Source organism: Prionailurus viverrinus, chromosome C1, assembly GCF_022837055.1.
Source record: "Prionailurus viverrinus isolate Anna chromosome C1, UM_Priviv_1.0, whole genome shotgun sequence".
Lineage (NCBI taxonomy): Eukaryota > Metazoa > Chordata > Mammalia > Carnivora > Felidae > Prionailurus > Prionailurus viverrinus.
The window spans coordinates 18222734-18250665 of NC_062568.1; the positions used below are offsets into that span (position 1 = coordinate 18222734).

At 37.1% G+C, this 27932-nt stretch overlaps 1 protein-coding gene and 1 pseudogene across 2 annotated transcripts in view; one reads left to right on the forward strand and one right to left on the reverse strand.

The window, feature by feature from the left end:
* Window positions 1-27932, reverse strand: part of SPAG16 (sperm associated antigen 16) — a 1004778-nt gene that overhangs the window by 716912 nt on the left and 259934 nt on the right. The gene's annotated exons all lie outside the window — the stretch shown is intronic.
* LOC125172688 (dnaJ homolog subfamily A member 1-like) lies at window positions 19206-20438 on the forward strand (annotated as a pseudogene).

A 27932-nucleotide genomic window follows, 5' to 3' on the forward strand; every position in this document is an offset into this window, starting at 1 on the left:
CCTACAGTGTAGCCTGCTCCACAGGGAAAGAAAAGTAAATAAGAAATAGTTAACTATGTCAACACATTAATTTATCCTATAATCTGCTTAATTATGCAGTAACATTAGACAGAACAATTTGCTAGAGGATATTTTTTCCACACACAGAGAATCTGGAGGTGAGTTTACATATTCTTTTGGAGCTCAGAAAATAGCACTAGCCAAGATGCGGGTTTGAATTCTCACTCTGCCACTCATGTGGCTTTGAATACCCATTAAACAGGCTCATCTCAGATTTCCTCACAGGCAAAAGAAGTAATTTCACAGAATTATTGTAATAATTGCACAAAGTAACATTCATGTTGTAAGCCATATAACAAAATATATAGTCTATTATCTATAGCTATAGTCTGGTTCTATCCTCTTTAATGTGTAACAGCAGCTATTTACACAATTCAAACTAATGTTTTCTAATGTTAAGTAATAATAAATAATTTAGCTAAAATTATTCAATTATTTTATTTAAGTTATTAGAGTATCATGTCTACACTTGCAAAATGAAGTTTGTCTTATATAAGCAATGAGCAAAATCTCAAAAATCCTAATACACTATTCACTCGTAACAACAATTATGGAATTCTTATTGATGGGTTTTTCTCACCTAGAAAATCATGAGGATTGCAACTGTGTCTGTATTATCTTACAAGAATAGTTGTGCCCATGGGTGTTCAATAAATATTTGCAGATGATCATCTGACTATGTCAGCTTGATCTTGAGGAAACCACTTAATCACTCTGAGACTCTTGGGTTACTCTTCAGTAAAATAGTTCTAATACCAATGCTGAAGAATTATTTTAAAAATTAATGTAAATGTGGAGGGAGCCAAGATGGTGGAACAGCATGGAAGTTTTTTCTGTGTCTCTCATCCATGAAATACAGCCAGACCAACACTAAACCAACCTGCACACCTAGAAAACTGATCTGAGGATTAACACAACAATCTGCACAACCTGAACCACAGAACTCAGCAGATACATGGCACGGAGAGGTGAACTTGGGGACAGAGAAGCCGCGGAGGGCAGGGACATGCTTTTTCATGTAGAGAGAGGACAGAGACAGTGGAGAGAATACAGGAAAAGCACCCCTCCCCAAAAGCAGCTGGAGAGAAAGTGGAAAATTGGAAACAGCTGCAGGCACTGAACTAAAAAGGGAGAAAGGAGAGGGTTTAAATTCCATTAACACTGTAAACAGAGGGAGCGCAGAGTCTGCAGCTTGATAACTGGCGGTGCTCTGGTGGGAAGGGTGAATCCCCAGGAGCACAGTGGGGTCTGGGAGGTTCTCAAGCCACACGGGGAGAAGCAGTTCCACTGCTAGAAGGACATTTGGTAGAGGCTATGAGGCAACCTGGGCCCAGCAGACCCCAGAGAATGGCCACATTCAAATAGTGCTGGAACAAGGCCCTAAGGATGAAGCCTGGTGCCAGATGTGTGCTGTGATTTTCCATAATCCCTGAAACGCTGCTGCTACACTATCTTGCGAACTTTTTCTGGGGAGGGCTGGCACCTGGCTGAAGTCTCTGGGCAAAGGCAGCAGCAAGATCCTGTGAACTCTCCTGAGTGCGGCCGGTATTCAGCCATTACTCAGTTAGACCCTCCACAGCGGGGAGGAACGGGTCAAAGCTGCAGTTCCTCAGAAATAAGGAGCCAGGAAATCAGCCGCATCTGAGACAAAACTCTGGAGAGAGGTACTACCTGGGGCTTGGTCACGGACAGTGTAAAAGTGGGGAGTGGATGAAAGCTGAAGACAAAGGACAGGTGCAGGATTGCTGATCAAGGAGAAAAGAGTTCCGATACCACAGACTGCATAGCTGGGTGATGCCATTTTCACCGCTCCTGCCCAAGTGCATATGCACCTACAAGTGCCACAACAATCCACCCCAGCAGGCTAGCAGCACCATCTAGTGGAGAACAGAGCCATTACACTAAGCCCTGCCCAACTGGGGCAACCTTGCCCTTCAAGAACAGAAGTCTCACTGCCTGCTTAGTTTATGGACTATAAAGTGCTTCCTGATCTGACTTCCAGGGGAAAATAAGTAACGTCAGTCATATTTCAGTCTGTTAGCAGGTACATCCATTCAATTTTCTTTCTTTTTCTTTCTTTCTTTTTTTAATTTTTTTCTCTTTTTTCATTTCTTTTCTTTTTCTTGAATACAGAAAGAGAAAAAAGTCATCGTTATTTTCAATTTTTATTAAAAATATTTTTTCATTTTTCACTATATTTTTTACTTTTGTGTAAATGTTTTTCAAATTCTATTTTACTTCCATAATTTTATTTTAGTCTACTTTGGTGTATTCATTTTTTCAAATTTTCAAATGATTTGCTTTTTTTTTCTCTTTTGCATTTCTTTTCTTTTTCTTGAATACAGAAAGAGAAAAAATTCATTTTTATTTTAATAATTATTAAAAATATTTTTATTGATTTTTTAAATTGTATTTTTTACTTTTGTGTAATTTTTTTCAAATTCTAGTTTACTTCCATCATTTCATTTTTGTCTACTTCAACGTATTCATTTTCTTCAAATTTTCCAACAATTACCTTTTTTTTTTTCTTTTTTTCCCCTTTTTTCTCTAATCTATCAAGCCACTTTCAACACCCAGACCAAAACACACCTAGGATATAGCATCATTTATTTGATTGTGTGTGTGTGTGTTTAATTATTTTAATTTTAATATTTTTTAATTTTAATTTTTTCTATCTCAATTCCTTTTCTCCCTTCAAAATGATGAAACAAAGGAATTCACCCCAAAAGAAAGAGCAGTAAGAAATGACAGCCAGGGACTTAACCAACACAGATACAAGCAAGATGTCTGAACCAGAATTTAGAATCTCGATAATAATACTAGCTGGAGTCAAAAATAGATCAGAATCCCTTTCTGCGGAGATAAAAGAAGTAAAAACTAGTCAGGATGAAATAAAAAATGCTATAACTGAGCTGCAATCATGAATGGATGCCGCAGCAGCAAGGATGGATGAGGCAGAACAGAGAATCAGTGATATAGAGGATAAACTTATGGAGAATAACGAAGCATAAAAAATGAGGGAGATTAAGGCAAAAGAGCATGATTTAAGAATTAGAGAGATCAGTGACTCATTAAAAAGGAACAACATCAGAAACATAGGTGTCCCAGAAGAGGAAGAAACAGAAATAGGGGTAGAAGGGTTATGTGAGCAAATCATAGCAAAAAGTTTCCTAACCTGGGGAAAGAACAGACATCAAAATCCAGGAAGCACAGAGGACTCCCATTAGATTCAACAAAAACCGACCATCAACAAGGCATATCACAGTCAAATTCACCAAATAGGCAAAGAGAGAATCATGAAAGCAGCAAGGGAAAAAACGTCCTTAACCTACAAGGGAAGACAGATCAGGTTTGCAGCAACCTAGCCACAGAAACTTGGCAGGCCAGAAAGGAGTGGCAGGATATATTCACTGTGCTGAATCAAAAAAAATATGCAGCCAAGAATTCTTTACCCTGCAAGACTGTCATTCAAAATAGAAGGAGAGATAAAAAGTTTCCCAGACAAACAAAAATTAAAGGAGTTTGTGACCACTAAAACAGCCTTGCAAGAAATTTTGAGGGGGACTCTCTGAGGGGAGAAAAGATGAAAATATAAAAACATACATACATACATACATACATACATACATACCAAAAGCAACAAAGATTAGAAAGGACCAGAGAACACCACCAGAAACTCCAACTCTACAAGCCTCATAATGGCAATAAATTCATATACTTCACCACTCACTCTAAAGGTCAATGAACTCAGTGCTGCAATCAAAAGACATAGGGTAACAGAATGCATAAGAAAACAAGATACATCTACATGCTGTTTACAAGAGACCCACTTCAGACCTAAAGACACCTTCAGATTGAAAGTAAGGGGTTGGAGAACCATCTATCATACTAATGGTCAACAAAAGAAAGCTGGAGTAGCCATAATTATATCAGACAATCTAGACTTTAAAATAAAGACTGTATCGGAGAAGAGGGGAAGATGGTGGTGTAGGAGGACACTGGGCTCACCGCATCCTGCTGATCACTTGGATTCCACCTACACTTGCCTAAATAACCCGGAACACTGCCAGAAGACTAGCACAACGGATTCTCTGGAACCAAGCACAGACAAGAGGCCCACGGAAGAGGGTAGGAAGGGCGAAGAGGTGGTGTGCCCTACACAGACTGGTGGGGGGGGAGCCGGGGCAGAGGGGCAGCCCGCCAGCCAAACAGAGGCCCCGAGTCTGGCTTGCAAAAGCGGATGGGCCGGACAGAGTGTGTTCCGACAGCAAGTGGGACTTAACATTTGGAAGGTTATAAGCTAACAGATCTGCTCGGAGAACGGGAGGACTGGAGGACAATGGGAGGGAGAGTGTTGAGCCCCGGACGACAGAGCTCAGCTTGGCGGGGTACAAAGGCACTCACCAGCACCATCTCCCTCGTCCATCCCCCAGCCAAAATCCCAAAGAGAACCAGTTCCTGCCAGGGAACTTGCTTGCACTGTGCAAACACCCAACACTGTGCTTCTGCGGATCCATCCCTCCGGCAGTGGGTCTGACTCCCTCCTGGTGCAGCAGGGCCCCTCCCAAAGAGGATCACCGAAGGATAAGCGAGCTGAGTCTACCCCTCCCTCCCATGTGCACCTTGCTGACCCACCCCAGCTAATACGCCAGATCCCCAGCACCACAAGCCTGGAAGTGTGCAAGTAGCCCAGACGGGCCACAACACCCCACAGTGAATCCCGCCCCTAGGAGAGGGAAAGAGAAGGCACACACCAGTCTGACTGTGGCCCCAGTGGTGGGCTGGGGGCAGACATCAGGTCTGACTGCAGCCCCACCCACCAACACAGGTTATTCAAGACAGCACAGGGGAAGTGCCCTGAAGTTCCTCACCACTCCAGGGACTATCCAAAATGACTAAACAGAAGAATTCTGCTCAAAAAAACCTCCAGGAAATAACGACAGCTAACGAACTGATCAAAAAACGATTTAAACAATATAACAGAAAGTGAGTTTAGAATAATAGTCATAAAATTAATCGCTGGCTTGAAAACAGAATAAAGGACAGCAGAGACTCTATTGCTACAGAGATCAAGGGACTAAGAAACAGCCAGGAGGAACTAGAAAATGCTATAAATGAGTTGCAAAATAAAATGGAGATGACCACAGCTCGAATTGAAGAGGCAGAGGAGAGAATAGGCGAACTAGAAGATAAAATTATGGAAAAAGAGGAAGCTGAGAAAAAGAGAGATAAAAAAATCCAGGAGTATGAGGGGAAAATTAGAGAACTAAGTGATGCACTAAAGAGAAATAATCTACGCATAATTGGTATTCCAGAGGAGGAAGAGAGAGGGAAAGGTGCTGAAGGTGTACTTGAAGAAATCATAGCTGAGAAATTCCCTGATCTGGGGAAGGAAAAAGGCATTGAAATCCAAGAGGCACAGAGAACTCCCTTCAGACATAATTTGAATCGATCTTCTGCAGGACATATCATAGTGAAACTGGCAAAATACAAGGATAAAGAGAAAATTCTGAAAGCAGCTAGGGATAAACACGCTCTAACATATAAAGGGAGACCGATAAGACTTGTGACGGATCTCTCTACTGAAACTTGGCAGGCCAGAAAGGAATGGCAGGAAATCTTCAATGTGATGAACAGAAAAATATGCAGCCCAGAATCCTTTATCCAGCTGTCTCTCATTCAGAATAGAAGGAGAGATAAAGGTCTTCCCAAACAAATAAAAACTGAAGGAATTTGTCACCACTAAACCAGCCCTACAAGAGATCCTAAGGGGGATCCTGTGAGACAAAGTACCAGAGACATTGCTACAAGCATGAAACCTACATATATCACAATGACTCTAAACCCATATCTTTCTATAATAACATTGAACATAAATGGACTAAATGTGCCAACCAAAAGACATAGGGTATCAAAATGGATAAAAAAACAAGACCCATCTATTTGCTGTCTACAAGAGACTCATTTTAGACCTGAGTACACCTTCTGATTGAAAGTGAGGGGATGGAGAACTATTTATCATGCTACTGGAAGTCAAAACAAAGCTGGAGTAGCCATACTTATATCAGACAAACTAGACTTTAAATTAAAGCCTGTAACAAGAGATGAAGAAGGGCATTATATAATAATTACAGGGTCTATCCATCAGGAAGAGCTAACAATTATAAATGTCTATGCGCTGAATACGGGAGCCCGTATAAAACAATTACTCACAAACATAAGCAACCTTATTGGTAAGAATGTGGTTATTGCAGGGGACTTTAACACTCCACTTACAGAAATGGATAGATCATCTAGATACACGGTCAATAAAGAAACAAGGGCCCTGAATGACACATTGGATCAGATGGACTTGACAGATATAGTTAGAACTCTGCATCCCAAAGCAACAGAATATACTTTCTTCTTGAGTGCACATGGAACCTTCTCAAAGATAGATCATATACTGGGTCACAAAACAGCCCTTCATAAGTATACAAGAATTGAGATCATACCATGCATACTTTCAGACCACAATGCTATGAAGCTTGAAATCAACCACAGGGAAAAGCCTGGAAAACCTCCAAAAGCATGGAGGTTAAAGAACACGCTACTAAAGAATGAATGAGTCAACCAGGCAATTAGAGAAGAAATTTAAAAATATATGGAAACAAAGGAAAATGAAAATACAACAATCTGAATGCTTTGGGATGCAGTGAAGGCAGTCCTGAGAGGAAAATACATTGCAATCCAGGCCTATCTCAAGAAACAAGAAAAAGCCCAAATACAAAATCTAACAACACACCTAAAGGAAATAGAAGCAGAACAGCAAAGACACCCTAAACCCAGCAGAAGAAGAGAAATAATAAAGATCAGAGCAGAAATAAACAATATAGAATCTAAAAAATACTGTAGAGCAGATCAATGAAACCAAGAGTTGGTTTTTTGAAAAAATAAACAAAATTGATAAACATCTAGCCAGGGTTCTCAAAAAAAAAAAAAAAAGGGAGATGACCCAAATAGATAAAATAATGAATGAAAATGGAATTATTACAACCAATCCCTCAGAAATACAAGCGATTACCAGGGAATACTATGAAAAATTATATGCCAACAAACTGGACAACCTGGAAGAAATGGATAAATTCCTAACACCCACACACTTCCAAAACTCAATCAGGAGGAAATAGAAAGCTTGAACAGACCCATAACCAGTGAAGAAATTGAATCAGTTCTCAAAAACCTCCCAACAAATAAGAGTCCAGGACCAGATGGCTTCCCAGGGGAGTTCTACCAGACGTTTAAAGCAGAGATAATACCTATCTTTCTCAAGCTATTTCAAGAAATAATAAGGGAAGGAAAACTTCCAGACTCATTCTATGAAGCCAGCATTCCTTTGATTCCTAAACCAGAGACCCAGTAAAAAAAGAGAACTATAGGCCAATATCCCTGATGAATATGGATGCAAAAATTCTCAGTAAGATGCTAGCAAATCGAATTCAACAGCATATAAAAAGAATTATTCACCATGATCAAGTGGGATTCATTCCTGGGATACAGGGCTGGTTCAACATTGGCAAATCAATCAATGTGATACATCACCTTAATAAAAGAAAAGATAAGAACCAAATGATCCTGTCAGTCGATACAAAAAAGGCATTTGACAAAATTCAGCATCCTTTCTTAATAAAAACCCTTGAGAAAGTCGGGATAGAAGGAACATACTTAAAGATCATAAAAGCCATTTATGAAAAGCCCACAGCTGGGGCGCCTGGGTGGCACAGTCAGTTAACCGTCCGACTTCAGCCAGGTCACAATCTCGCGATCCGTGAGTTCGAGACCCGCGTCGGGCTCTGGGCTGATGGCTCAGAGCCTGGAGCCTGTTTCCGATTCTGTGTCTCCCTCTCTCTCTGCCCCTCCCCCGTTCATGCTCTGTCTCTCTCTGTCCCAAAAATAAATAAACGTTGAAAAAAAAATTAAAAAAAAAAAAAGCCCACAGCTAACATCATCCTCAATGGGGAAAAACTGAGAGCTTTCCCCCTGAGATCAGGAAAACGACAGGGATGTCCACTCTCACCGCTGTTGTTTAACATAGTGTTGGAAGTTCTAGCATCAGCAATCAGACAACAAAAGGAAATCAAAGACATAAAAATTGGAAAAGATGAATTCAAGCTTTCACTTTTTGCAGATGACATAATATTATACATGGAGAACCCGATAGACTCCACCAGTAGTCTGCTAGAACTGATACATGAATTCAGCAAAGTCGCAGGATACAAAATCAATGTACAGAAATCAGTTGCATTCTTATACACTAATAATGAAGCAACAGAAAGACAAATAAAGAAACTAATCCCATTCACAACTGCACCAAGAAGTATAAAATACCTAGGAATAAATCTAACCAAAGATGTACAAGATCTGTATGCTGAAAACTACATAAAGCTTATGAAGGAAATTGAAGAAGATATAAAGAAATGGAAAAACATTCCGTGCTCATGGATTGGAAGAATAAATATTGTCAAAATGTCAATAGTACCAAAGCTATCTACACATTCAATGCAGCAATCCCAATCAAAATTGCACGAGCATTCTTCTCGAAGCTAGAACAAGCAATCCTAGAATTCATATGGAACCACAAAAGGCCCCAAATAGCCAAAGTAATTTTGAAGAAGAAGACCAAAGCAGGAGGCATCACAATCCCAGACTTTAGCCTCTACTACAAAGCTGTAATCATCAAGACAGTATGGTATTGGCACAAAAACAGACACATAGACCAATGGAATAGAGTAGAAACCCCAGAACTAGACCCACAAACGTATGGCCACCTCATCTTTGACAAAGCAGGAAAGAATATCCAGTGGAAAAAAGACAGTCTCTTTAACGAATGGTGCTGGGAGAATTGGACAGCAACATGCAGAAGGTTGAAACTAGACCACTTTCTCACACCATTCACAAAAGTAAACTCAAAATGGATAAAGGACTTGAATGTGAGATAGGAAACCATCAAAACCCTAGAGGAGAAAGCAGGAAAAGACCTCTCTGACCTCAGCCATAGCAATCTCTTACTCGACACATCCCCAAAGGCAAGGGAATTTAAGCAAAAATGAACTACTGGGACCTCATCAAGATAAAAAGCTTCTGCACAGCAAAGGAAACAACCAACAAAACTAAAAGGCAACCAGTGGAATGGGAAAAGATATTTGCAAATGACATATCAGACAAAGGGCTAGTATCCAAAATCTATAAAGAGCTCACCAAACTCCACACCCGAAAACCAAATAACCCAGTGAAGAAATGGGCAGAAAACATGAATCGACACTTCTCTAAAGAAGACATCCAGATGGCCAACAGGCACATGAAAAGATGCTCAACGTCACTGCTTATCAGGGAAATACAAATCAAAACCACACTCAGATATCACCTCACACCAGTCAGAGTGGCCAAAATGAACAAATCAGGAGACTCTAGATGCTAGAGAGGATGTGGAGAAACTGGGACCCTCTTGCACTGTTGGGGGGAATGCAAATTGGTGCAGCCACTCTGGAAAACAGTGTGGAGGTTCCTCAAAAAATTAAAAACAGACCTACCCTATGACCGAGCAATAGCACTGCTAGGAATTTAATCAAGGGATACAGGAGTACTGACGCACAGGGGCACTTGTACCCCAATGTTTATAGTAGCACTCTCAACAATAGCCAAATTATGGAAAGAGCCTAAATGTCCATCAACTGATGAATGGATAAAGAAATTGTGGTGTATATACACAACGGAGTACTACATGGCAATGAGAAAGAATGAAATATGGCCCTTTGTAGCAACGTGGATGGAACTGGAGAGGGTTATGCTAAGTGAAATAAGCCATACAGAGACAGACAGATATCATATGTTTTCACTCTTAAGTGGATCCTGATAAACTTAACAGAAATCCATGGGGGTGGGGAAGGGAAAAAAAAGAGGTTAGAGAGGGAGAGAGCCAAAGCTCAAAGTTCAAAGTTTTAAGAGACTCTTAAAAACTGAGAACAAACTGAGGGTTGATGGGGCATGGGAGGGAGAGGAGGGTGGGTGATGGGTATTGAGGAGGGCTTCTTTTTGGATGAGCACTGGGTGTTGTATGGAAACCAATTTGACAATAAATTTCATATATTGAAAAAAAATAAAATAAAATAAAGTAAACTTTAAAAAAATAAATTAAAATAAAATAAAATAAAGACTGTATCAAGAGATGAAGAAGGGCATTAAATCATAATTAAGGGGTCTATCCACCAAGAAGGCCTAATAATCGTAAACATTTCTGCACCAAATGTGAAAGCACACAAATATATAAATCAATTAATCACAAACATAAAGGAACTCATTGATAGTAATACCATAATGGTAGAAGACTTCAACACCCCACTCATAGCAATGGACAGATCATCTAATCAAAAAATCAACAAGGAAACAATGGCTTTGAATGACACACTGGACTAGACAGACTTAACATATATTCAGAACATTTCATCCTAAAGCAGAAGAATACACATTCTTCTCCAGTGCACATGAAATGCTCTCCAGAATAGATCACATACTGCAACAGAAATCAACCTTCAACAAATACAAAAAGACTAAGATCATACTGTGCATATTTTCAGACCACAATGCTATGAAACTCCAAATCAACCACAAGAAAAAATTTGGAAAGGTAACAAATATTTGGAGACTGAAGAACATCTTCCTAAAGAATGAATGGACTAACCAAGAAGTTAAAGAGGAAATTAAAAAGTATATGGAAGCCCATGAAAATGATAACACCACAACCCAAAACCTCTAGGATGCAGCAAAGGTGGTCATAGGAGGAAGTATATAGCAATCCAGGCCTTCCTAAAGAAGGAAGAAAGATCTCAGATACACAACCTAACCTTATGCCTTAAAGAGCTGGAAAAGGAACAGCAAATAAAACCCCAAACCAGCAATAGACAGGAAATAATAAAGATGAGAGCAGAAATTAATGCTATCGAAACAAAAAAAAAAATAGTAGAACAGATCAATGAAACCAGAAACTGGTTCTTTGAAAGAATAAACAAAACTGATAAACCACTAGCCAGTGACAGTTTGATCAAAAACAAAAAGGAAAGGACCCAAATAAGTAAAATCAAAATGAAAGAAGAATGCTCACAACCAACCAACACAGCAGAAATAAAAACAATAATAAGAGAATATTATGAGCAATTATATGCCAATAAAATGAGCAACCTGGAAGAAATGGACAAATTCCTAGAAACATTTACACTACCAAAACTTAAACAGGAAGAAGTAGAAAATTTGAACAGACCCATAACCACTAAGGAAATCAAATTAGTAATCAAAAATATGCCAAAAAACAAGAGTCCAGGGCCAGATGGATTTCCAGGGGAATTCTACCAAACATTTAAGGAAGAGTTAACACCTATTCTCTTAAAGCTGTTCCAAAAAATAGAAATGGAAGGAAAACTTCTACTCTTTCTATGAAGCCAGCATGACCTTGATTCCAAAACCAGAGACCCCAGTAAAAAGGAAAACTATAGACCAATTTTCCTGATGAACATGGATGCAAAAATTCTCAACAAGATATTAGCCAACTGGATCCTACAATACATTAAAAAAATTATTCCCCATAACCAAGTGGGATTTATACCTGAGATGCAGGGCTGGTTCAATAGCGGAGAACAATTAACGTAATTCATCACATCAATAAAAGAAAGGGCAAGAACCATATGATCCTCTCATTAGATGCAGAGAAAGCATTCAACAAAATACAACATCCTTTCTTGATAAAAACCATCAAGAAAGTAGGGATAGAAGCAGTATACCTTGAGATCATAAAAGCCATATATGAACGACCCAATGCTAATATCATCCTCAATGGGGAAAAACTGAGAGCTTTCCCCCTAAGGTCAGGAACAAAACAGGGATGTCCACTCTTGCCACTGTTATTTAACATAGTATTGGAAGTCTTAGCCTCAGCAATCAGACAAAACAAAGAAATAAAAGGCATCAAATCAGCCAGGAAGAGGTCAAACTTTCACTCTTCGCAGATGACATGATGCTCTATTTGGAAAACCTAAATATTCCACCAAAAAACTGCTAGAACTGATTCATGAATTCAGCAAAGTTTCAGGATATAAAATCAACGCACAGAAATAGGTTGCATTCCTATACACCAGCAATGAAGCAACATAAAGAGAAATCAAGGAATCAATCCCATTTATAGTTGCACCAAAAACCATAAAATACCTAGGAATAAATCTAACTAAAGAGGTGAAAAATCTAGACACTGAAAACTGTAGAAAGCTTATTAAAGAAATTGAAGAAGACACAAAATTGAAAAAAGATTCCATACTCCTGGATAGGAAGAACAAATACTGTTAAAATATTGATACTACTCAAAGCAATCTACATATTCAATGCAATCCCTATCAAAATAACACCAGCATTCTTCACAGAGCTAGAACAAATAATCCTAAAATTTGTATGGAACCAGAAAAGACCCCGAATAGCCAAAGCAATCTTGAAAAAGAAAACCAAAGCAGGAGGCATCACAACCCCAGACTTCAAGCTATACCTCAAAGCTGTAATCATCAAGACAGTATGTTATTGGCACAAAAACAGACACTCAGATCAACGGAACAGAATAGAGAACCCAGAAATGGACCCACAAATGTATGGCCAACTAATCTTTGAAAAAGCATGAAATAATAACCAATGGAATAAAGACAGTCTCTTCAGCAAGTGGTGCTGGGAAAACTGGACAGCAACATGCAGAAAAATGAACCTGGACCACTTTCTTACACTATACACAAAAATAAACTCAAAATGGATGCAAGACCTCAATGTAAGACAGGAAGCCATCAAAATGCTTGAGGACAAAGCAGGCAAAAACCTCTTTTATCTTGGCCACAGCAACTTCTTACTCAACACTTCTCCTGAGGAAAGGGAAACAAAAGCAAAAATGAACTACTGGGACCTCATCAAAATAAAAAGCTTCTGCACAGCAAAGGAAACAATCAGCAAAACTAAAAGGCAACCAACAGAATGGGAGAAGATATTTGCAAATGACATATCAGATAAAGGGTTCGTATCCAAAATCTATAAAGAACTTATCAAATTCAACACCCCCCAAAAAAATAATCCAGTGAAGAAATGGGCAAAAGACATGAACAGACACTTCTCCAAAGAAGATATTCAGATGGCCAACCGACACATGAAAAAATGCTCAACATCACTCATCATCAGGGAAATACAAATCAAAACCACAAGGAGATACCACCTCACACCAGTCAGAATGGCTTAAATTAACAACTCAGGCAACAACAGATGTTGGCAAGGATTAGGAGAAAGAGGATCTCTTTTGTATTGTTGGTGGCAATGCAAGCTGGTGCAGCCACTCTGGAAAACAGTATGGAGGTTCTTCAAAAAACTAAAAATAGAACTACCCTATGACCCAGCAATTGCACTACTAGGGATTTATCCAAGGGATACAGGTGTGCTGTTTCAAAGGGTCACATGCACCCCCATGTTTATAGCAGCACTATCAACAATAGCCAAAGTATGGAAAGAGCCCAAATTTCCATAGAGATGGATGAATGTATAAAGAAAATGTGGTATATATATATATATGTATATATATATATATATATATATATATACATATATATATATACCCACACATATATATGTATATATGTATATATATATACATATATACACACACACACAATGTAACTAGAGGGTATTATGCTAAGCGAAATTAGAGAAAGACAAAAATCATATGACTTCACTCATATGAGGACTTTAAGAGACAAAACAGATGAACATAAGGGTAGGGAACAAAAATAATATAAAAACAGGGAGGCGGAAAAAACATAAGAGACTCACAAATATGGAGGACAAATAGAGGGTTACTGGAGGGGGTGTGTGAGGGGGGATGGGCTAAATGGGTAAGGGGCACTAAGAAATTTACTCCTGAAATCATTGTTGCACTATATGCTAACTAATTTGTATGTAAATTAAAATAAAATAATAAATAACATAAAATAAAATAACATAAAATAACATAAAATAAATGTAAATGTAAAAAGCAACTTAGCATAGTCATCAACAACTGAGAAGTTCAAAGAAAACATTGATTTTTCTGCCCCACCCTCTACTCCATAACTGGGTAAAATGTTATGAAACTAACTGCAAAACTTGGTGTTTTCTAACATAATTTCAATCATAAATTCTCTTTGCTATAAGCATAAAGTATGCACTGACTGTGCAATATTAACCAATCTTTGTATCCTAATGCCCCATAATGTCTTATGAAATCATAATAGGGAGTTTTAGATGAACTAATAGAAGAGTAAACCTTTTCAAATATAAATGTCAAATTTATGTAATGACATACATGGGATTGTTCCCAACCTTTGTGATCAAGCAGATGAACAGAGTGCATACTGTAAGTTCAAGATTCAGGCATTCTGTTTTCAAAGAAAGTGACAGGGCTGTTGTGATGGGTATTCATTCTCTGATGCCTCCAGAGGACTGAAGACAGAAAGGGCCAGACATCTGCAATAGGCTAGGCATGAAAGGTTTAACTGAGAAGCATTTTAAGTCAATTGCTCCTCCTCTTTTTCTTCAGATTGACTGAAGCCTATTGATTCCCATCACTGATTGTCTTCTGGTTCAGGATAAGATGGGAAAAGGAAAAGATATTTCATGTATCTCATTATGATCTTTGCATCCCTCACACTGTAATTTGTTATACAAGTCCAGGTAGTATGAGAATGTAATCAACCACTGCAGGGCATTTAAAATTCTAGTGTATACTGAGGATACTGATAATTTTATGCTAGCAAACAGATCTAATCCCTATTCCCCTCACCTCTACCCAAAAAGATTTCAATGAGTAAGTTGTTTTGGAGGACACTATTTACCATACCTGCCATTCAGAATATTCTTCCAACAAAACACAAGAATGGGACTTAAAGTGGGTTGTTACTCTGTTTTCAAAGCTAGAGGATCTCTTGTTTCTTGACCACACTGTGTCAAAAAGAGATTGAAAGGTAGGAATCACCATAACTCAGAGTATCTGTTTAGAACCTTGAGATGAATGCTTACATTCTTAGCTTATACTAAGGAATCCTCTCTCACTCTATTCCAATTTTCTTCCCTATGGGGGAAGAATAGGAAAAGTTATTCATGCATCAACCAGATATTATTGAGCACCTATTATGTGCCAAATACTATGGAATAGCAGGGGAAATAAAAAGGAAAAATATCCTGGCCTCCATTAAAAAATGTATTCTAGAAGAGAGGCAGAGAATAAAAACTTCAAGAGAAATAGTGTGAAGGAGAAGACAAAACCAGAGAAAGTAGATAAGAGGTATCAGAGAACGTTTATAATATTTTGACAAGAAAGGCCTCATTGAGAAGCTATCATATGGATAAGATCTAAAGTAGGCAAAGGAAAAAACAATATAGACTTTTGAGATAATATTATTCTAGGAAGCAGATTGGCAATTACAAAGGCCCTGATGAAGAAATTATCTGGTCTATATAAAGAAGACCAGTTATGCCTGGGGTAGAGTGAACAAGGAGTAGAGTATCATGAGATGAAGTTAGAGAGTTAACAGGGCTCTTAATCACGTAAGAGTTTGTTGGTTATTAAGGACTTTAATAACGTTTGTTTTAAGTTAAATAAAGAGCCAATGGGTTTTGTGAGCATAAGGGTAAGATCTAACTATATTTTAATGGGATTGCTTTGGCTACTCTTTTGAGGATAGACTTGGCTGAGTTTGAAGGGGAACAAAGGCATAAACAGAGAGACTAGTTAGGAGGCTATTTTAATCAGTGGAGTATAAGTGGAGATGGAGAGGAGTGGTCAGATACTGGATATAGTCTGAAGGAAAACCAATAGGTTTCCCTAATAAAATATTCATCATGGAAGAACGAGAGGACTCAAGATTTCTGAGATTTTTGAATAAAATACCTGGCCAAAAGGAGTTAGGAAACTAAATGAAATAGGAAAGAAGTAGGTCAGGGGCTTATATCTGCCATAACAAGTTTGAAATGTCTTTTAAAGATGTAAAGTAAGAAGTTGGAGTTCAGAGGAGGTATCCTGGCTGAAGATAAACATCAGAAAATCAAGAAGTTAAGAGTGGATATAATTCTAAGAGGGGGAGGAAAGAAAAATTCCGATTAGGCACTTAAAATTTTAGATGTTTATATCTTATGTGCAAAATGTATTAATCTTGAGATTTCCTCTCTGAACATTATTGAAACAACTGCTAGTTAATTAATATATGTTTGTTAATTAAAAGTAAAGATGATTGGCACATTTAAACTAAAGATGGGACGCATAACAGTTCAGATGAAAAAACTCACCAATCGCTTTAAACCCTCACTCTAATGTTACTGTAGGTATTTAACACACATGAATGCATAATCTATAAGCACAGACACAATTTTGAGATCAATAAACAAATGCCATTGTACATATATATAAAGTAATGCAACTTTTATTACTGCTGTCATGATTATATCATCAAGCTATTGCTTCATTGCTTTCAGTGTCCACCTACACAAAATATTGATTGTGGAGAATATCCTAAAAAGCCGTATTAAAAATGGCTAGCTTTCTGTGAACCAAAGAAGGGAAGCTTGCTTTTAAATACAGAAAGAAAAAAAAAAAGAAAAGGAAAGAAAAATATATCCCTGGTTTCAACTGCAAAATGGTAAAATGTTAAGAATATGAAACAAAAGATCTCTACATTTTTAGTCATTTATATACTTGCATAGGTTACCACATATCATTACCTAATGTAATAATCGGATATATGTGAATTATGAAAATGTGTTTCACAGTAGAAAATTCTATTTCTTGTGGGAATTCTATTAGTAGATTACATAGCAAATTTTCTAAAAAATAGGGTGGTTAATGATGTAGCTATCTGTGAAGTAAATAAAATAGAAGACATAATTCATAGTATTATTAACTAAACACTCCATTTAAGCCAAACAAAGCCATAAAAATGGATTGAAATCCTTTACACTGTATCTAACATAGCTTATCAAGATATTTAAGCTTTTTTTGTTCTTCAATGTAATAACCATTACATTTATTTTTCAAGTTGTATAGCATTAGAACAGATTCCTGAATATAAAATCATATAGTAAAAGACATACTATTAATATATGCTCATTGATTTTCAGCTTAATGTCCTTGACTATTTTATCCCAACCAAAAATATACTTGAAAGTAAAATATTTAAGCATGTTGTGATTAAAATAGGAAAAAAAAGGAAGCCAAAACAAACCAGTCAATACACTTTGAATTAAAAGTGGCAGGAATATTTAAATAAAACTGGTCACAATTACAACACTGAGATATGACAGAGAAGCTAGTTGGAAGTCCCAGCCAAGAGCCTTGGCAACCATGACCTGACGTGACTATATCTTGATTGGGAACTGCTTTTCTGTGCCTTTGGTAGTTATACTGAATGGACTTTGAATAGGCAGAGTACATTTTATTTAGAGAATTGGAACCTGAAAGGCTACCAAAAAAAATACACATGCACGTATACCTCCAGAATACAACCATCACTACTATCATTAAAAGCTGATTTAAAAAGCAACATTCAATTTTTTAGTCTGGAAAGTCTGAGAGAAAATAGGAATCAATCTACACTTTTTTTTTTTAATTTTTTTTTTCAACGTTTATTTATTTTTGGGACAGAGAGAGACAGAGCATGAACGGGGGAGGAGCAGAGAGAGAGGGAGACTCAGAATCGGAAACAGGCTCCAGGCTCTGAGCCATCAGCCCAGAGCCTGACGCGGGGCTCGAACTCACAGACCGCGAGATCATGACCTGGCTGAAGTCGGACACTTAAACAACTGCGTCACCCAGGCGCCCCTTTTTTTTTTTAATTTTTTTTTCAACGTTTATTTATTTTTGGGACAGAGAGAGACAGAGCATGAACGGGGGAGGGGCAGAGAGAGAGGGAGACTCAGAATCGGAAACAGGTCAATCTACACTTTTAATGATGAGAACCATGTGACAGTTTGGATGGAAAAGGAAATGGGGGGGGGTGCTGTAGTAGGGATAGGCAGAAAAATGTCCTGAGAGGACAGGGCCCTAAATGATAGGAGAGGTAACATAATCTGAATTTGAATGGAGGACTTGGAAAGATATTCAGTGAGATCTGGGATTCAAGAGATTGCCACTGAGGAGTCTAAGAGAGGGACTGGTTAATCATTCTAGTATGTGAGAAAACTGAACTAGCAACTAGAAGACGTAGTATTCACAATAAATTTAAAAGGACACACATAGGGAAACAGAGAGGGATGCACTAAAAATACCCAGGGAAGAAAACAAAAGCCTTGAAAACTAAGATGGCAACAGCAGCACAGAAGAATTGGCATATCCACAATTTATAAATGTAGAGTCAAAGAGATGACTGTGTCTCTAAAGGAAAGCGAATTTAAAAAGCAAGGGAAAGTATTAGAATAGTAAATATAAATCATTGTTCCAGTAATTTATAACAAATGTAGAAAATTAAGCTGATAGTTGCAAAAGGCTCCTGGGAGGCTTCTAAGGGTCTGGGGTTTTCCTGGCCTTAATTTTCAGAATGTATGAACTCACTGGAAAATGTTCATGCTCTTCCTTGATTTTTGCTGTAGCCAATCCTCTGGGATCGATGAATAATCAGTTTTATTATCACTTCTGCAAAGTGGCAAAATACATACGTTTTTTAAAGAGCTGTTCTTTTAAAAAACTGCCTGCCTTGGGGCACTTGGGTGGCTTAGTCGGTTCAGTGAGCATCAGATTTCGACTCAGGTCATGAAATCATGGCTCATAGGTTTAAGCCCCACATGGAGCTTGCTGCTGTCAGCACAGAGCCCACTTTGGATATTCTTCTTCTTCTTCTTCTTCTTCTTCTTCTTCTTCTTCTTCTTCTCTCTCTCTCTCTCTCTCTCTGCTCCTTCCCCACTTTCTCTCTCAAAAACAAATAAATCTTTCTAAAAAATTAAAAAAATGAAAATAAAAAATTCCCTGCTTTATTTATAGTAGGTTTTATTTTCTTTTTAAAAGCACAGTATCGGGAACTTTCCAAAACGCTTGGTGAAAAGCGGAGGAGCAGCTGCCGGGGGAGCTGCGCCCAGCAATGCGCTCCTTCTGCTTCCCCACACCAGCCTCAGCCCCTTCACCAGCTGTAGAAAACAGTGAAAGAAACTACTTACTGATGTTTTGGGGGGTCAAACCCAATGCCACCCAGGAAGAATTGAAAAAGGCTTACAGGAAATTGGCTTTGAAGTACCACCCTGACAAGAATCCAAATGAAGGAGAGAAGTTTAAACAGATTTCTCAAGCTTTTGAAGTGCTGATGTGAAGAAAAGGGAATTGTATGACAAAGGAGGAGAACAGGCAATTAAAGAAAGTGGAGAAGGTGGTGGTTTTGGCTCCCCCCGTGGACATCTTAGATATGTTTTTGGGGGGAGGAGGAAGGATGTAGAGAGAAAGGAGAGGTAAAAATGTTGTGCATCAGTTCTCTGTAACCTTAGATTTATATAATGGTGCAACAAGAAAACTAGCTCTGCAAAAGAATGTGATTTGCGACAAATGTGAAGGCCGAGGTGGTAAGAAAGGAGTGGTAGAATGTTGTCCCAATTGCCGAGGTACTGGAGTGCAAATAAGAATTCATCAGATAGGACCTGGAATGGTTCAGCAAATTCAATCTGTGTGCATGGAATGCCAGGGCCATGGGGAACGAATCAGTCCTAAAGATAGATGTAAAAGCTGCAACGGAAGGAAGATAGTTTGAGAAAAGAAGATTCTAGAAGTTCATATTGACAAAGGCATGAAAGATGGCCAGAAGATAACATTCCATGGTGAAGGAGACCAAGAACCTGGACTGGAACCAGGAGATATTATGGTTGTTTTAGATCAGAAGGACCATGTTGTTTTTACTAGGCGAGGAGAGGATCTTTTCATGTGTATGGACATACAGCTGGTTGAAGCACTGTGCGGCTTTCAAAAGCCAATATCTACTCTTAACAACAGAGCCATTGTCATTACCTCTCATCCAGGTCAGATTGTCAAGCATGGAAATATCAAGTGGGTGCTGAATAAAAGCATGCCAATTTATCGTAGACCATATGAAAAGGGTTTCCTAGTCATCGAATTTAAGGTAAACTTTCCTGAGAATGGCTTTCTCTCTCCTAATAAACTCTCTTTGCTGGAAAAACTCCTACCTGAGAGGAAGGAAGTAGAAGAGACTGATGAAATGGACCACGTAGAACTGGTGGACTTTGATCCAAATCAGGAAAGACTGCGCCATTACAACGGAGAAGCATATGAGGATGATGAACATCACCCTCGGGGAGGTCAGACCTCTTAATAGGGCCAGTGAATAACATTGCTGGTACATGCAGTAGTGAACGAGTGAAGGACTATAATCATGGCTCACTACTTGCTACTATTTTTGTTTTAATATTCAACTATAGTAGTGTTTTAAAAGTTAAATGAAGAATAAAAAATATAAACGCTATGAAAAAAAATAAAATAAAAAAATAAAAGCACAGTATCTACCATAGTTGTGAACCTCACCTCCTTATTCCCCTCTTATCACTCATTCACTCACACACACACACACACACACACACACACACACACACACACAGAAAACAAAATTAAAGTTGATGGGCATAGATTTGAATCTATAGTCTTAAGGATTAGTAGAGATAACTGCTCACTGAAAAAATTATAACCCACCACAGTTAAATTTAGTAGCTTAGAAAATATGAAAAATGGATAGGGGTCCAAAAAGAACAAAATTAAATAACCATGAAAGTTGCCTATTAGCTTTAATGGAAGGGGAATCACTTAAATGACTTCCTTACAATTGGAGGCATTTGCACCTGACAAATTACTAACTTTCTCCAGAGAAAAATACAAGTATTATTTGCAATCCATGGACAAAAGAAAACAAAAAACTCTTGGTTGAACACCAACTGTATCTTAGATTAATTTTAAAATGCATGTAGGTGTAGATCACTTAGTAAATAGAGCAGACAACTCACAGTGGATGAAGGAATGGGCTTCAAATCAGTAGTCTCAGGTGTATGTTCAAGCTCTGCCCTTACTAGCTAAGTCAATTTGAGTAATTTCTTTGTCAGGTATAACATGACAATAATCTTATCTACTAGCACTGTTTTTTACAAAAGAGCAGACGATTAAATTAGACCATGCATGAGAAAATTCTGATACGTTCTAATACAGATTCTGAATGGACTTAATCTTTCCAAATTTCACAGGTGTAGGTAGAGAAAATCCATCAATATTAATCTATAAAGTTAACTCATATATTTAATTCATTACTTAGGCACTGAGAAAAAAATGACTGAAGGGTTGTTTTGTTGTTTTTTGTTTGTTTTTAATTTTTTACTGTTCATTTTTGAGAGAGAGAGAGAGAGAGAGAGAGAGAGAGAGAGAAAGTGATACAGAGCATGAGTGGGGGAGGGGCAGAGAGAGAGGGAGACACAGAATCCTAAGTAGGCTCTGGGCTCTGAGCTGTCAGCACAGATCCTAGCTTGGGGCTCGAACTCATGAATTGCAAGATCCATGACCTGAGCCAAAATTGGACACCTAACCGACTGAGCCACCGAAGCTCCCCTGTTTTGGTTTTTTTAATAAAAGAATAAAAAAGAATACAAGAGAAGTAATAAAAAAGAAGCAAACAAATATCTAACTAGTATATGTACTTACAGTTATACTAAAATTTTAACAATCAAATATGCTTTTTTAAAATATGAGAAAAAAAAACCCTATCACATAAAATATACTCATGGAAGAAATTTTAATTTGAGACCTGTTATGGTTGGTTGCTCACTATTTTCTACTAAACCAGATTAAAACTCTTTGGCCACCCTTCAGGGTGTTTTACCAGCTTGTATCTTCTTTCATCTAACCAAAATATGCTTTCTTCCAGATGAGGCAGACACATGCACTATAAACTCCAACTGATTTCTGCTCTCTTACATGTTTCTGCCATTTTTCTTCCAGGAGAATATTCTGTCCTTCTTTATCAATAGCTTCTCCCACCTTTATTCTTATCTGATGATTCCCATAATATTCTGTGGATTAATTAATTCACCATTGTCTCTGTTCCAATGAACATAAGACAGTAGGGCTACAAGGCAGATGAAGCTTTGCCTCTCACTGAGGATATGGATGATTCCAGCTTTAGAGAAGTATTCATTGCTAAACATGGACTAAGAGACAGAGAAATCAGCTGAAATCAGTACACTAAATAAGGAAGGCTTAGGATCAGATGCAGATAATGAAATCCAGGGTTGAAAATGAGACCAGAGATCATGATATATAGAAGGTCCAACTCCAAATTAATAACCAGGATCAGGTGGATATTCAGTAATTGGCCAATTAAGGAGATGTATACAAGAATGTTCATGGCCAAATTACTTGTAATTAGTAAAAATCTGGAAATAATACCCAAAAAGCATATGAAAGAGCACTCAAATCATTTGTTATCAGAAAAAAATGTCAAAACACAATGAGATATCAACATATATCAGTAAAATAGCTATAATGAAGAGGACTAACAATATCAATTTTTAGCACAGTTAAAAACTAGAACTCTGATACTTTGCTTGTGAGAGTATTGGAAAACAGTTTGGTAGTATCTACTAAACTTGAACATATATCTCCCCTATGAATCAGCATATTTTCACCAAGACACATACATGAATGTTCATAGCAGTTTATTCATAATAACCAAAAACTAAAAAAACAAACATGAATGAATGTCTTTCAACACAATTGTGGTATATTTATATAATGGACTATTATTATTACTATTACTATTATTATTATACTATTACTCAAACTAAAAAAGGAATTAACTACCAAATACCTATATAACAATATGGATAAATCTCAGAAATAGTATGTTAAGTGAAAGAGACCAGGCACCACAGAGACACTATTCAATTGCTTCGTTTAATGTTCATAAAGGCAAAAATAATTTATGTTCATTGAGATAAGAATAGTATTACTCCTGGAGGGTACATAAAGAAAACTTCTGAGTGTATCAAAGTTCTATATTCCCGTTGAAAGTTGTGTTTATATGAGTGTGTGTGTGTGTGTGTGTGTGTGTGTGTGTCCGTGTGTGTATGTATATACCAAGCTGCATACTTGATATATGTGTACTTTACTATATGTAAAATATACCTTAATTTAAGAGACCTTGTATTTTAGAAATATATGGCAAAATATATTTGCTTCAAAATTATCTCATGTGTGGGGGTAGTTGAGTGAGCATACTTGAAGCAAAATTAGCCATTTTTTACTAACTTTTAATGACTATGTGAAGCTCAGTATATTATTCTTTCTGTTTTCATTTATGTTTGAAGTATTTCAGCAACCAATAAATGAGAAACTGTATAATCACAACTACATAATAGAATCTAGATTGATTGATAGATTTGGAGATGAGAGAGTGAATACAGTGTGTACAGAAAAATATTTGTTGAATTTTGCAGAGAAGTGGAAAGTGATATTGTAGCAAGAAGAGAATGTAAGATTAATGGACTATAGGGGCGCCTGGGTGGCTCAGTTGGTTAAGCGTCCGACTTTGCTCAGGTCATGATCTCACAGTTCATGAGTTCAAGCCCCGTGTCAGGCTCTGTGCTGACAGCTTGGAGCCTGGAGCCTGCTTCAGATTCTGTGTCTCTCTCTCTGCCCCTCACCTGCTCACACTCTGTCTCTGTCTTTCAAACATAAACATTAAAAAAAAATTTAAGGAGTATTGTGTGCATATTATAAATTTGGTGTTTTTTTTGAAGCCAATGGAGAGTAGTTGAAAAACTATAATCAGAAAAGTCACATGATTAAAGTTTTAAGAAGAGCCATTATGTAGATAGAGAATTCAGGAGAGAAAAATGACAAGAGAACAAATAACAGTAAATGATGTAACAAGTAACAAAGTAGTAAATGATGTAGATCTATAATATGGCAGTAGAAATAAATTTGTAACAAAATGAACTGATGTGAAAATAAAGAAGGTAGTGCATCTATGCAATATGGTGATTGATTGGATGAAAGTAAAAAAGAAATTAGGCCACATTATTCCATCATTCATTCATTCAACACCTACGAACACCAGGAATTATGATGGACTCCAAAGAGCAGTAGTAAATAAAATAGATATAATCTCTCCCTCATGAAGCTTGAGTACATGGAAAAGAAATCAATACTAACCAAATGAAAAAGATTTAAATATATAAGTTCTGTACAAAAAAAAACCCCAGAATTCTCTTATGAAGAATGAATGGAAAAGCCAATTTAAATAGATTGGGTAGAAAATGCTCTCTAAAATATGACATTTAAGTTGACACACAAAGAAAGAAGAGGCCGTCCTTACAGGGTGAGATATGAACAGTTCAAAAAGAGAAAGGAAAGAGGTTAATATATGAGAAATAAAGCCAGTATGATGAAATGAATGAGCAAGGGAAAGAATGGAATGAAATGAGGTGAAAGAGGTGGGCCAGAGTGTAGATTCAAGGAAAGTAGTTTGGATTTTATAAATGCAATGGGATACCGATGAATCATTTTAAGAATGGACCTCATATTATCCATTTAGTTTTTACTTGATATCTACTCCATTTCGCACACAAACACACCAAAAACAAAATGACTAAACAGTAAGTGATTCTGGAAGGCAGAATATTAAAGTGGTTTGAAAAGGGAAGTTTTCTTAAACCTCTTCTAAGAAAATATTGGAGAATAACTTTGTTGCTTTTGAGTTGAAGAACTCCTTCAACAAGATAAAAATTGTAACTTATAAAGGAGAATACTATTAAATTCAACTTCACTAAAAAAAAAAAACACATGTTGTTCATCAAAACAGGAAAATCAAAATGATAAGCTAAGATTGGGACAAGGTGTGGAAAATGCAAATAAAAACAAAAGAGTAGCATAAAAACATTTTTAAAATGTCCTTCATATCAGTCATAGAAAAATAATACAGTGAGGAAAAAAGAAAAAGATATAGGCAAGAATTTCATTAAAAAGAGAGAACAGACTTCCCTGTTCCCTGAGAAACAGCCATGTCCTTGGCTTCATGGAATTTAAACTAGAAGGAGACAGATTTTAATGAAACCAGTACCATTCCTCAAATAGAGCCTGCTCCCTCAGCCTAGGACCCAACATCAAAAGATACTAGCAGAGGCCATCAGGGCTGACCTACACTCTTCGAACAAGCACTAAATGTTTCCTGTTTTAAGGGCATGAGATATTGAAGTTACTTTTTGTTGGGAAAAAAAAAACTGACCCAGAGTGTACGATATACAAATATGAATTCTATTTAAAGTCCTAAATTAATAATATAAAGCCATAAATATAAGAGAAGATGTAGAAGAATATTATTGTAACCTAGCAATGGAGAAGGTATTTTTAAGCAAGTACCCAAGTGGGGAAAAAAATCAAAGATTTTACTCAATGAAGGATACCACATATCAAACTAACAAATGGGCAACCATTTGAGAGAAATACATGGCATTTAAAACCAATGAATAATACACAACTAATTAGTGAAAATTCTTTTCTGCCCACTTTTGACTGGAAAATGCTACCTAATAATAGTTTAATTTTCTATTGTTCTTAAAGTTTTTCAGATTTAAGATTCTCAGAATTGGGCTGATGATACTTTTCACTTAAAACTGTGTTATTAAGGGGGCACCTGGCTGTCTCAGTCGGTTGAGCATCTGACTTTGGCTCAGATCATGATCTCACCGTCCTTGAATTTGAGCCCCGAGTCAGGCTCTGTGCTGACAGCTCAGAGTCTGGAGTCTGCTTTCGATTCTGTGTCTCCCTCTCTCTCTGCCCCTCCACCACTCATGCTCTGTCTCTCTCAAAAACTAAAAAAACATTAAAAATAAATAAAATAAACTTATTAAGAAATGTCTATGTTGCTTTTTTAAAAGTAATTTTTTCATGTTTGTTTGTTTATTGTAGTGGAGGGGCAGAGAGAAAGGGAGAGAGAGAATCCCAATGAGGCTCTGCACTGTCAGCACAGAGCCCTACATGGAACTTGATCCCATGAACAGTAAGATCATGACCTGATCCAAACAACAACAACAAAAAGAATTGGGCACTTAGCCAACTGAGCCACCCAGGCGCCCCTCATCTATGTTGCTTTTTAAATACTTAGTTCTAACTGCCTCATAGTAGTTCATTATATATCTTAGCATTGCAAATTTAAAGTTGCACACACACACACACGTACACAGAGAGAGACTATGTGCCTTTGCACTTGTAAAAAAATTTCTCTGGGGTAAAAATTCAACAGCTGGACTCCAAAAGATATTCATGTGTAATTTCACTAAGTAATGCCAAATTGTTCTTTAGACAATTTATACATCCACCAAAAGTAAATCATCATCATTCCTATTTCCCACCTGGTCATCAATAATTAAATTACAGCAACAACTAGGTATATAATGATAACTTATAACAAAGATACTTAGCTTTGGAAGACAACTTATCTATATTTCCAGGCAGTCAGATGAAGCAGATCCAGTGCCTTTCACTGTGCCTGGAAACTGAAGAACTCGCTAAATATTTGTTAAGCAAATAGTTGAGGAATGCCTCCTCAGAGCTTCCCCAGAAGTTGAAAGTTTTCATAGCAATGAAGCAAAATTAATTCTAACCTTGATGGCTTTGAATCACTTAAGAAAAAGGAAGAGATAAAAGAAGGTACAGAGAATACATTACTGAAAACTTGGAAAATCCTCAAGATTCTGTAGCCCTCCTCAAGGAAGAAGAATAAACCAGAATATCAGAAATTCAAAATGCATTTATGTATGTGTGTGTGTATCTGTTTGTGTGTATGTGTGTGACATGTGATGGCCAGTTTTGTGTCCACTTGATGGATCACAGGGTACCCAGGTAACAAGTGGTAAATGGAGCAAAGCAGATTGTCTACCTGGATGTGTGTGGGCCCCATCCAGTTTATTGAATGCCCAAATGGAACAAAAGTCTGAGTAAAGGAGAATTTGCTTTCTCTGACTGTCTTTGAACTGGGACATGGGTCTTATCTGCCTTCAGTCTTCGATTCACATATACTTTAGGCTCTTCTGCTTCTCGGGTCTTTAGACTCAGACTAGAATTATACCTCTGACTCTCCTGGGTTTCCAGCTTATTGACTCTAGATATTAGTTTCTTATAATAAATGCTTTATGTTTATTTTGTTATATATATAATATATATATATCATCTTAATATATATGTATCTTATCTTAATATGTATGTGTATGTGTGTGTCTATCTATCTATCTATCTATCTATCTATCTATATGTATATGTGTATATATATCCTATGGCTTCTGTTTGCCCACAATTACACATAACTTTTGTGATGGAAAGTTGAGGAAAAGGGATTGGCTAAGAAACTACAAAGGTTATTCAGTTTTCTCAATGTTTTATATAAAATCAAATTAAAGTGAATTAGAAGAAAAACGTAAAGAGAAAGAAAATTTAAGGGTGACTTTTAAGCCAACAATTTATTTCAGTGAACCTCGGGAATAGTTTGGAATTTAAGTAATCTAGATTTGATATTTAAGACAGCAGCAAGAAGTATGATTCTCACACAGCCCTCCAGAAATATTTCCTTAATAAGTGTTCCTCCTTTTCTATACTCTGTGATCATCAGGGTATTTACATTTTCATATTATTACAAGTAAACTGAGTTTTAAAATTATGTTTGTCTACTGAGTCTTTAAATTCTGAAAAGAATATTGTACTTGTGACTATTTCTTCTTAAAGAACAAATAAACAGATAATAAGTATTTGGTAATATAACAGAATGACACTGAAG